At 36.9% G+C, this 12,331-nt stretch overlaps 2 protein-coding genes across 4 annotated transcripts in view; one reads left to right on the top strand and one right to left on the bottom strand.

Moving 5' to 3' along the window:
• Positions 1-12,331, bottom strand: part of TSPAN5 (tetraspanin 5) — a 244,698-nt gene that overhangs the window by 87,141 nt on the left and 145,226 nt on the right. The window lies entirely within an intron of this gene.
• Positions 1-12,331, top strand: part of RAP1GDS1 (Rap1 GTPase-GDP dissociation stimulator 1) — a 90,659-nt gene that overhangs the window by 18,725 nt on the left and 59,603 nt on the right. The window lies entirely within an intron of this gene.

Raw genomic sequence — 12,331 nt, 5'->3', positions numbered from 1 at the left:
GTGAAAGTACATTAGGTAGGATAATACAGGCAAACAAGTACTTACAACCATAAGAGTGTTTGATTGTAAGACATTTGTAAATAAAAGGGTTTAGAGGCGCTTATTAGATTTGTAACTAATCTGTTTCTAAGAAACTTTCACCAAAAACCTAACAATAACAACACAAATGACAAGCCACTTTAGTTAGGAATTTACTTGTACACACTCATCAAATTCTAACAATGTATTTTCAGGGTTAAAAGCTTTCATGCATGGTTTGTAATTATCATGCAGCTTGTAATTAAAAGTAAGGACTTTTGGGGTGATTTTGGGGAAAAATAAAACCAAATTAAACACAAATTTTGAAGTCCTCTGAGTACACCATAAATCACCATTAAGACTTTGCATCGAAGGAATATGTACCCTTTGGAACATCATTGTGAAGTCCCCCAGTCTGACAAGATGCAGAGGCTGCAATTCAGCCTTCTGCTGGAATAGAAGGAAAACTGGGGGAAAACTGTGTGTTTCCATAAAAAGATAGCTGCGGGGATGAGTGTAGTAGATCAGCTGGTTTAGGATATGTATCTTGGCAAGAAGGAAAATGGAACTTGCATGAGTGTTGTTGCATAACAAAATGCCTTATGTCTTTTTAATTAGGAACTGCTAAGCTAACTTAATTGCTACCTTTTAAAATTTGTTTTATTTAATATTTATATTTCTATGTTAAATGTAAAAGAATATAATACAAAATGACCTTTATAATTGTATCAGGGTAAATGCTTACTTACTTTCCTTGTTGAGATTTCATTGAACTGTTGTGTGAGCCCCCAGGCTTTTCAATATCTGGTATCTGTTCTGTGTCAGATGTCAGAGAGGTTTCTCACAGAACTGACATGCAAAGGGGACTCTTTCAGCACCAGACACCGGTAGCAGCTGCCACAGAGAAACTCAGGTTGATAGATGGACCAGGAGAAAATGGGTTGCTAGAGTGTTCTGATCAACCTTGAATTTAAAATAAGCTGCTTGAAGACCCAACAAACAAGACAGTTTCTTTGCCTGGAAAAGGACAGGGAAATTCAAGTTATTAACTTATAAAAATGTAAGATCTCAGACCAAGAATACAAAAGCAGATTCCATAAATTATTTATTTCAATTACAACTTCATTTAAGGTGTCAAGATACCTTTAAAAACATAGCACAAAACAAAAATATAGCACACAGAATATGTGTAGAAAGACCATTATATTCTGTTATTGGATCTATAATGGTCTTTCCTTAAATCTTCACAGCTTTTCCTAGGTTAGTCTATTTTCCACTGCTCAGATACATTTTATGTTCTGTAGTGGATTGCTCTGTTTCTAATCTATAGCTTTGAATATTGGAGTAGCTAGTTTAATTAAATCCAAAGTAAAAAATTTAAAGAGAACATCAAAGCCAAGATCTTTCTACTCAGATCCTTTCCAAAACTTCATTTGGTTGAATTGCCTACAATTTAATTAAAACAACAGTTAAAATACTTTATGTTTTTACAGGTTTATTCCCTTTATTATCTCAGTGTATGTCAGGACCTTAGAATGTATGCAGAAGTGTAAGACTACTCAGTTATCCATCTATAAATAGTGACAGAATCAGACCCTTGCCTGCATAGTGAGTGCTTATCCTACAGAAATTTAAGATACAAATTGATTTTCTTAACTAACAGATTTTATACTTGATTCAGTTAAAAGAAGTTGAGGGATATGAATGAGGAGAAAGCGTTACTAAACCACTTCAAGTGAAATTCAGCATTCTTGTCTGACTGGATTTCTTGAATCCCAGACAGCTGATCCTCCAGCTGAGAGCCTGGTGGACCATTCAGTGTTGTTTCACCTGTCCTTTTTGGCTCAGTATCATGCAGAAGTGGATGACCAACATTACCCCTGCAAGACTTGTAACATATTGAATCCTCCTGATAATTTGGTCATTATAATGATTGTAGAAGGCAATAGACCAGACCAAGCAAATTCACTGTTAAGTGTTAGTGATTTACACAGCCTCATCACATGGACTAACAGCTTCACACGAAAAATGAAGTCATTGATGGCATCAGCTAATTCAGTCTCCTGTGCCAAGCTGGGTAACTTTGAAGCTGGATCAGGTCACTCAGAAATTATATTTTTTTAAATGGGGGGCTGGGGCTTTTTTGGCAAACCAATTTTGATTTTCCAATACAAATTTGAATATAAATTACAGTGTGAAAATTATTTTTCTGTATTAAATACACATCTGTTATCACACTGTCAAGAGACTAAATCTAGAACTGATTTTGGCACTAAAAGATATACAGAAAATATACACTGAGAATAGTCTCCATCTGCTACTGAAGTCTCTCTCGTTGCCCAGAGTGGTTCTTGGGTTTCTTTCCCTTTGAAGATTTTTGTCAGTGAACATTTCTTTAACTTGCTGTCTACTGAGACTTCAGCTCCCTTTCCCCTACTCCTATTCTGTTGTTTTTGAGCAGGTTGAGCAGATTCTTACTATGTTTGCAATTTCAGAAAAGCCAGGCACCAAGTTTTCACTTTCGCTTTGTATTTGCCTAATAAGGAACTTGGAGCAGCAGTAGACTGAACAATCCTAAATGTTAGGAAAAAACGTATAACCCAAGCAACACCCCAAAGCAAAACCTCAGCAGTTTACTTTCAAGGTTAGTTTCAAGATTGCATACAAGCAAACTTGTTAGAACCTAGCCATCTGTATAGTATTAGGTGCATATTTGACAAAAAAAAAAAAAAGGTAAATAAAAAAGCTGTCAAATGACTCTTGAACATTCAAACAGCTTAAAAGCTCTTTGTGTGGTAATGTTGGCATACTTCCTAAGTGACCAGATGGAATTTTATTAACAGCCAACAGGACAAGGGCTGAGATTTTGTTTCTTAACTTACTATTTTTGAAATGCTTGTAGAGGATGTGTCAGAAAACTTGATGTACTTTCATACTACGCAAAATTACACATATACCTTCCCTTAATGCAAAGATGAAGGCTGCTTCAGAGGTTGTCATTTCTGTAAGGTAGATAAGATAGTTAGGAGATGTATGGTAATTCAGGTATCACTATTTTTTGAATTTCAGAAAGGTGAATTTCAGAAAGGTGTTTTTATATACACAATTAGTGGTCATATTAAAAGCAGAGCTTAGAAACAGGCTTTTTAATGAACAAACTTAAATAATGTATTTTATAAAAAAGATTGAAAAATATTTCAATATTAAAGAGACTTAATTTATGATATCAGTAACCACTGGTAATAGTGATGTCAAATTTCCATTTAAGGATTCTGGTAAAAATTAAGACCATGCAAATTTATGTGACTCCTCCTTTTCTGGCATCATCATGGATTTATTTATTGTCAGTAAGAAATACCTGAAAACGGAGAATCTCTATTGCCTCCAGTAAATGACAGGATGATGATTAGCCCAGGAAGCAGCTGAGGGACCTGAGGTTGTTCAGTCCGGAGAAAAGAATGGTAAAACAAGTCCCTGAAAGATGTTTGGAGCAAGGTGGGTGTTGGCCTCTTCTCCCAGGTAACTGGGACAAGAGGAAATGACCTCAAATTGTGCTGAGGAGGCTCAGGTCGGATATTAGGAAAAATTTCTTCACTGAAAGGAAAAAGGTCCCCAGAGAAATAGTAAAGTCACCATCCCTGGACGTGTTAAAAAAATGGGTGGATGTGGCACTTCTCAATATGTTTTAGTTTGCATGGTGGTGTTTAGTCAAAGGGTAGAGCCAATGATCTTGGAGGTCTTTTCCAGCCTTAAAGAGCCCATGATTCTATGACCTTCAAACCAGGCAGCCTAAAAGAAAATAAACAAAATCTCTAACACTCTGTGGACTCGTGGTTCACCCTATTCCTTTCAGGTGCTTCCTTCCCATATTTAAGGTTTTCAGGGGAGTCATGATAGCTAGAAAACAGCTGCCTAGTCAGAGATTAGTATTTCATAGCATCTGACAGAAGAACACTGATGTGACATACAATTAGAGCTAGCAGTACCAATTTTGAAACTAGGTATCTTACCCAGACAAAATTCTCACTGTTGCTGGTGAAAGATGTGCCTGAGGGCTTTATACAGAATCAAATCCTGTATTTGTTCAGTAACTCAAACTAGTATAAGGATAGTTATGACAGATATTGCACCGTGTACTTGCACAGTTGGTATGGACTTACTTGCAGAGGGTAGGCCAAAGACCAGAACTGGAGCTTGTTGAAGTCAAAGAGAATTTTTCTTAGTTCTGGAACTTTGTATTCTCAGCTTTGTATGACCTGGTTTTTATTTATTTGGTTGGTTGATTGGTTTGTTTTTAGGCTCAGTAAGAAAAAGTAATTTAACTTGTTTATCTAAAAAGCTAACAATAGAGTAAGCTGGTTAAATTGATTAGGATTTGAAGTCTAAATTGTTGTCCTGCATTATAACATCTACAGAAGTCCATTCAGACTAACTTGTAGCATTCTATATGTGTTATTTTGTTGGTTAATAAGCCATATTTTGTATAGAACTTGGAAAAAGTACAGAGGATTGGCAACCTCGTTAAATTACACCACAAAGAAACCAGTGTTCTAATATAGTAAGGGAAATAATTTAACAAAAAATTAAAAAGCTCTTTAGGAAAGTGTTTTCCTCTTATTTGTTTGTGTAATGTCTAGGCTGGCATTTGTAATCAGCTAACTTGAGTCACATTAGGACCAAGACTTTTAGAGCAGGTATAGTCAGAAAAAGTTGGACACAGTAGTGTAGGCAAAGATCATCTAAAAAAAAGATAAAGCTGAAAAAGCTTGATACATTTAGTTTTAAATGTGCTGTTTCTAGACTGTACTGTCTCAGTAGTTTAATTTTCTTCTGTTTTCTAGCACCTGTTCTTGCTGTCGTGACTTGACAAAGTGACTCTTGCTTGCTAGATTAAAAGTGCTTCAGGCAGAAATCATCTGGAGGAGCAGAAAAGGAAAAGAAAGAAAACAAAAGAACAGAATAAACCACCTAAAATAAATAAAAAAAGAGGCAGTACAGTGATGCAAACCCTGCTAGCTCCTTGTGTGTGTGCATAGACACATGCAGACATGCAGGTTGTCTCTTCTATACTGCTCCATATGATTATATGGAGCAGTATATTCCCTACAGCATTGTAGGGAATGATAGATTTGATTAGCATTAAGGTTACTCCCTTTTTTCCAAGATCCTGTTTCTGTCATTTACTGATTCTTCAGGAAGAGCTATATTCTGTTCCAACTGTCTGCTTTAGGCTGTCCATTTTAATTTGCTTGATGAGTTCTTGCATGAGCAAGAAGCAGGTTTGGACTACTGTCTGAAGTAACATTAGTAATTTAAGGTACTATTTTGGTCCTGTTGTTTTTCCCCCACTAATTTTTTTTTCATTCTGTGCATAGGGTGGGCAGTAATCTGCAATAATCTGGTGGAGGAGACGTTCCCTTGCCTTTTATGTTGCAGTACTTTGAAGCCATGTCATAAACTAAGGAGAGGTGGGCATTAGGGAGAAGCATTTACAGTTGAATGTTCCCACAAAGAGCGGGATCCCCTTCTGCCCCATGTGATACCTGACACTCTCTTGATACCTGTTCAGGATGTGTTGTGCTCTGCTTTATAGAAGTGCTGGGTGTCATCTGTACCTGCATCTGAAGACTCCTGCAGAATCCAGAGTGTGCAGGAATTCTGGAACCTGAAAATCTCATGTTGAAAACCCCATTTCCCACATAAATACTTTTAACCCTAAATTTGCAGTTCTCCCGTTCACTTACACAGTGCATTGCTTCCCTCATACTTCATAAATACCTTCTGAAAGCTGGCACATTCATATCTTTGAAGCATGATGACATAATGTAATGATAGTAACTTTATAATTGCCAGTGAAAAAGGAAACAATCCTTCATCTTTTAGTAGTACCTGGTAAATAAAAGGAGAACCGCTTGCCAAGAAGGAGGATATGAAAAGACATTCAGCTGTTCTTTGACAGAACATTTGTCCTGAAACAGGGAGGTGTCCCTTGGATAAAGCAGTATTCTTCATGTGTACATCTTGGCATGCGCTGTATTGTATGGTAAATATTTTACATGGTGAAATATATGTGGGTTGATTTAATTCTGGAACTTTGTGTGTTTAAAACCATTTTGATAATATGACTCAGTAAAGATGAGGTACATGGAGAAAAAAAGCTATATGAAAATAAAATATGCAAATACAAATGCAATCTTGTCAATTAAATTGTAATTCTTTACAAATTGGTTGTCATCTTGATAGTTTTTTCAACTACTGCTAGTAATAGAGTATCAGAAAGGATCTTTCCATAAACTGAGAACAAAATTATTTGGAATAGTTACTTTTTCTATCGTTAGCTGATTTTTAAATAAAATTTATCCACTACAGACTCCCTTTATCAAGCAGTTTTCTATTAAGTGAGAAAAATCTATTTCATTCTTCTTCTAGGACTGGTTTTAAGCAAAATATTTTAAGGCTTTATGTAAAGCAGTAGAGTTAAGTTGATTTCACTGAATTTTGTTCTGTTTCTTTAGATCTTAAAATAATTCCAGATCTGCAGTCTTTAATTATGAAATATAAAGATACCGAAATCTGTACCATGTTTTCCTAGGAAAGAGGAAAAAAAATTTCCAAGGTTCTGCAAAATCTTCTGAAATGTCATTCTTATAGCCTTTGCAAGTCATGATTTAAGTAATAGAGGATCATTAATGTGCAGGAACCAATTACATATTACCACTTGGCATAGTGTAAATGTTTTTTATATAAGAATCTGTGGTTTATCTGTGGCTACAGTAAAAACAATACATGAAATTATTTTCAAAGTTTTCAAAGTTACCAAATGTCCTACAAGGGGCGGGGGTGGGGGGGGAAAGCAAACAGAAAATTTGCATTGGCAGCAGATTCCAAGTGTACTGACTGCTGGTTGATGCCATTTGCTTTAGGTTTCTATCCTAATTTTGAATACAGATTGACTAAGTAGCTGTTAGTGTGTATAGGCTGACCTGATAATTACAAAAACTAATTAGGTAGCTTAGTGCTCAGGTAGCAGTGAGTCATGGCGTGTCAGTACTTTCAGGTAATAAAAATGAAGCCCCATGTCAGAAGAACAGATGCAGAAGCAAGAGGATAAATGAAAGAGTAACAAGTCTCTAAGACCAGATGGCATATATCTAAGATTCAGAAGGTGTTTAAGAATGAAGCAGCTGAACTGCTGTCAAAAATAGACACTCTCATTAAAATTAGTTACTATGCTAGAAAAGTAGAGCAAATGTACCCAAGTAAAAAACAGGTTGCAGAAGGAGCCCTGCAGTTAATGATCCATCATTATATCCCTGGAACTAGAAATTTTCTTGGGAAAAAAGCATTAACCGGCCTCAATGAACATGGTAAGACAGAAACTAACAGGGCTTCTGTTTAAAACAAAAAAAAATTCTTTCCTGATTAAGATGTTGGGCTTGTATGTCTGTACAGGCCTTCTGGCATTACTAATAAAAATCTAATTCTTCACTGCTGCCCTCTGACAGAATATAGATACCTCCTGATTAGAAGCCAGATTTAAAAATTTTGTGGATGGGCTAGGAGCAGAGAGTTGTCTCTAATGATGGGTTTGGGCGGTTTGGCAGAAAATATTGTACACTTGAGAGTGCTTGAGGGCAGTTGCTACAAAGACAGAAGAGGATAGAGTATTTTTTGGCAATGGGCTGAATGTGAGAAAAAGATTCTTCTGTCCTCAATAAACTCTGTATTTGAAGTATTTTGCCTGTCGATGTGAACATTTGTATGGGACTAGGTATCCTCTGAAAAATTACGACAAGGATGTGGCTCAGTTTATATAGGTTCAAAAAGGACCCATGCTGTACATTTCTGCCAGCTTATTCAATGTCCTGGGGGCTAAAAGGTTCTCATGATTTTGCACCAGTCTTCCATTTTCTTTGGGAAAGTGGCATCTGGGATCATTAAAGACCAAAATTGTGCTACAGATCTCACCAGCTGCTGGGATTTCTGCTGCCAGAAGTCATTCAGGCCAAATATATAAATCTCACCCAAACAGATTATGTATCTGATCTTTGTGTCAGGTTCTCAAATAATATCACATCAGAATACACTTTTCATCAAAACCTGTGGTGAGCCTGGGTTGGATTTCCCCTATGGTTTAGTTTGGACTGAAAGTCTGGTACTAAAGTTCAAGTCTGTACATAAAATGAAGTAATTTCTGCAGTTTAGCCCATGTGCATGTATGTACTTACATTTTTAAGAGATTTATGCCGTTATAACAAAAGGAGACCCAGAAAATGGCACCATTCCTTCTGCTCAATTTTGATGTCTCATTGTTTCCTGAGAGGCAGTGGAACAGACTCAAAAGACTCTGATGTTAATACAGCCACCATCCCTGTAATAGCAGAACTGCTGGAACTTGTTTTTTTGTCTGATTAGCATGTTTCAGTATGTCCCATTTCAATATCTATTAAATTTTGAATTCCTTATCTGTTAAGTTGCATGTACAATGCAATAGTCTCTTTAATAACAACACATTCACATCTATGAAGTGTCAATGAGAAGATACAGTCAATATTAATGATATGTTCAAAATCCTTATTTTGTAGAGAAAATATCTATACTGGATAAAATGTTATAAGATATATGAAAAACAAATGATCCAGACAAAAGCTGATCATCTAAGTACTCAGCTAAGGCATTCTACATACTTTATTAACATCAGTCTTGGAATAGGGTTTTTCCTGTGATTTGGGTGAAGACGCCATGGACTCAGAGCAAAATTGGCAAGTTGGTTCTTACCCTCAGAAGCTGCATTACTAGAAAGACTATTGGGAACCTTTTCAAACTTTTTGCAGTCTAACCAGCACTCCTGAGGCCCTGACCCTAAACAAAGTTGATGAACTATCAAATGTTTACTAGATGAAGGAACAGTTCTTTTGTATAAAACAAGTCAGTGACTGCAAACAGGAGTGAGTCACAGAAAAGCTCTTAGAAAAAAGAGTACAGTGAAGTGAAATGGAATATTAAAACATTCACTAATGTTACTTTCTGACTAATTTTCCCTGTAGAAATGCCTGCACAAGAGATAGGAAAAGGTTGCAAGAGATAGTAGTAATAGTGTGCTACCAAAAAGCAGTGTGGGTAATCAAAGAATTTAAACTGCCTCATTTTTTATGAGTGTTTGTGCAGGAGTAGTTATTGGGGAAAACAAAATGTAACCGTAGATGGAATGGGCCAGACAGGTCTGACAGCTCTTGGCAGACTCCACTTGCTAACTTATCAGTTTGTAACATTAGGATACACAGGATTAAGGTGTGTGGGATTCAGAGCTATCTTGTCCAGATAAGATAACTTATTTTCTGAAAGCAATACAGTAAGCCAGATATGAGAGACTCCCTGTGCTTAGGATCATCAACAAAATAGTTGATACTTGTATTAAATGTCAGACTTCATGCCACACATATTCACAACATGATACCACATTGTTGATCAGATGTGCCACAGGGAACATTACTAGCCAATTCTTACCTCAGCCATTCTAACCTTGCACCCTTAGATCTTCCTAATGTGAGCTTCACACAACTTGCATGTTGACACAATGTACCAAGTCACGTTTCTCTGATACTCAGCCAAAATGATTCCTTATATTGCTTTCATTTGATGGGGTTTTATTGCTGACAGTCTGATCAGCCTATGCGGCAGCAAGGTTAATGGAAACAGCTTCTATAGAAAGAGAGGAGGACACAAAAGTAAGCAGGAGATGATCCAAAGAAAACAACAGGGATTTTGTACTGGAAAAGAAGCATTTGCAGCTTCTTCCCTAAACAATGGGTTTGGGGCAACAGTGAAACAGCAGGGGTGGGAAGCCTTGTGTGAATATATAGTGAGAGCCCTCTGGAACGCTACAGCACTTCTCTCTGAATATCCCTGTCAGTGTAATTTCAGACTATAAGGGTTTGTTCTCTTCAGAACAACAAAAGAAAAAAAATATAAGATAACAAAACCTCTGAATCTATTGAAGATTCTTGGGTTTCAAAAGTAACTCTCTTTGAAGGTATCAATTCAGTTTAGAAAGGAGATGGACTAGGACAGAAAGAACCAAAGTAAATAAATAAGTTCTTTCTTGAAGGATGGTTTCTTCCCTCTGTGCTCTTGGCTTTGTGGCATTGGGTCAAGAGATCTGTTGTCTCTACAGTACTCCTATTATATTTTCTTCTTTTGTACAGAGTGATTAACTGTCAAGCTGCAAGAAGTTAAGAGTTGTAGGCTTATTAGAAAATTGAGGATTATTGTAATTTTTTTAGAAGCAAACTTTATGCATATGGTTTCTAAATTAATCTCTCCTATTATATTATTTTAAAAATACAACATCCAAGTATACCTAGTGGAAAGGTAATTTGGCACGCAGTGCAACATTGCTTCATAAGATATTTTAAAAGCAGTATGGTCACAAGTGCCCATTGATACTTGAAGTTTGTCTAAAATTGCTGTTAAATGTCCATGTATATTAGTGGGATGTGCACATGCTTGGTACCATGAAAAATTGATTTCCTTGTCCTAGGGAATGAAATATTTGGGTAGTCACAATTGAACAATTTTGCCCAAAATACATAATTTTGCATATCATCTGTAATTGTGTAGTATTAAAATAGTGGACTTTCCCCAGAAAAACTTTACATGGCACTGAGCAGAAGGGAGTGGTAGGAAAATAGACTGGGCAGACTTCTAACTCTATTGCAGGTTCTGATGTGGAATGGAGTGAAAGAAATAGCAAGTATTTTATATAAAACACTCATCTCTGCACAGAAAAAATTAAATAATAAGTGGGATCTTGTGATATATTGAGTGCAAGTGAAGTAGAAGAGGCTGTAAGAGAGAAATAAAATCTGGGTGTGGTCTCTGACAATAGTCTGCAAAATCTGGTGTGACAGTGAATTTCTTACCTTTGCATTTTCTTCTTCCCTAGATTATAGGAACCCTTGCTTTTCATATATATAGTAGATCGAGTCTTCTTATTGTAAATGTTGCTATAGCTTCAAAGTTAAGTGTGTGAATATCCAAGGAGATGAGATGCCTGTAAGGAAGGAAGAGAATTATGTTATGTGCTATGTTAGCAGAAAACTGAAGAGAAGAATATGAGAAGGAGGCAGGTGAAGAAGGTATGACAGGAGGTGGAGTGCACAATGTAAAATTGTAGTGCTGGGGCTGGTCATTGATAAGTTTTGGCTTTTGACAAATTCTAGTTGTATATCCTGAATAATGAATTTAAGCAATGAGACTTTGCAGTGCATGTTCAACTTTACTGTTGGCTAAAGGTGATTCAAGAAAAGTGCTGTGGTAAGCCTGCTAGAGAGTAATGTATGTAAAAGGGGAAATTAAACTTAGGGGTTTTTTTCCCAGTTAGCTTGTTCCAGAAGGTGGGAGCTCAGCATAGTGAGGAGGTGGTAGGGAGGAAGGTTTTTAAGATCTTGAGGAGCCACAACCAAGTGTGGTTGCATTAAGGAGTACTGACACTCCTGGCTATAGTGTTGCTAAGAACGTGTTCATTATGAATAGACAAAATAACTGCCTGATCATACAAACATATAAGCAATTTCATATATAAAGACTGAGCACTTTAGAAAGTTAAGAATCTCACCTTTATCTCTATGGAATATTGAACAACAAAAGCATATGCAAATAAAAATTGGAATTGGAAAAAAGCCACAGCTTTGGCTGAGAATCAAAGCAGCTCCATCAGTGAGATTCCACCCTTTTCATGGGATGCCTGCTGTGTCTTCACTCTTTTCCTTTGCACCACCCCATACATAGGCAAGTGAAGAGGAGGCAGAGCACAGCAGGTGCCAGCTCACCTGTCAAGGAGGCTTCCTACGTTGGTGGGAAGCTCTAAGCAGCACTGGCTGCTAGTCAGGCTCAGAAAATACCAGTGATGCACTGAAAAGAAACTGCACCTGTGGCTGGGTTGGGCTTGGGTCAAGGCTCTTGATCAGCCACTGGGACAAAGAGACAGTGAGACACTATTCAACATTATTTGTTTTGAGTAACGCTTTCTGCTTGCTGTCAGAGTTGGCATGGAAACTGAATCAGCAATCAGCACTCATTTTGAAAAGAATAGTCCATTCAGAGTGAGGTTAGTCATCAGTGGGCTTACCAGAGGCTCAGGCTGCAGCTGCAGTCTTAAACCTTGCTCATGAAAGGATAGAATCGTCAAAATGGTAACAGTCATACAACCCAATCTTTACTGGGCAAATAGGTGTCTTTTGAGAATGATGTAATCTCATTTGCATTTGGGCGGTGGTGGGTTTTTTTAAAGAGGGAAGAGTTAATTATCTGA

This window comes from Melozone crissalis, unplaced genomic scaffold (genome assembly GCF_028551555.1).
Source record: "Melozone crissalis strain CALT ecotype California unplaced genomic scaffold, PUWL_Pcris_2 ptg000006l_1, whole genome shotgun sequence".
Lineage (NCBI taxonomy): Eukaryota > Metazoa > Chordata > Aves > Passeriformes > Passerellidae > Melozone > Melozone crissalis.
The sequence above is the reverse complement of the archived record's forward strand: the minus strand, read 5'-3'. Positions and strand labels throughout refer to the sequence as shown.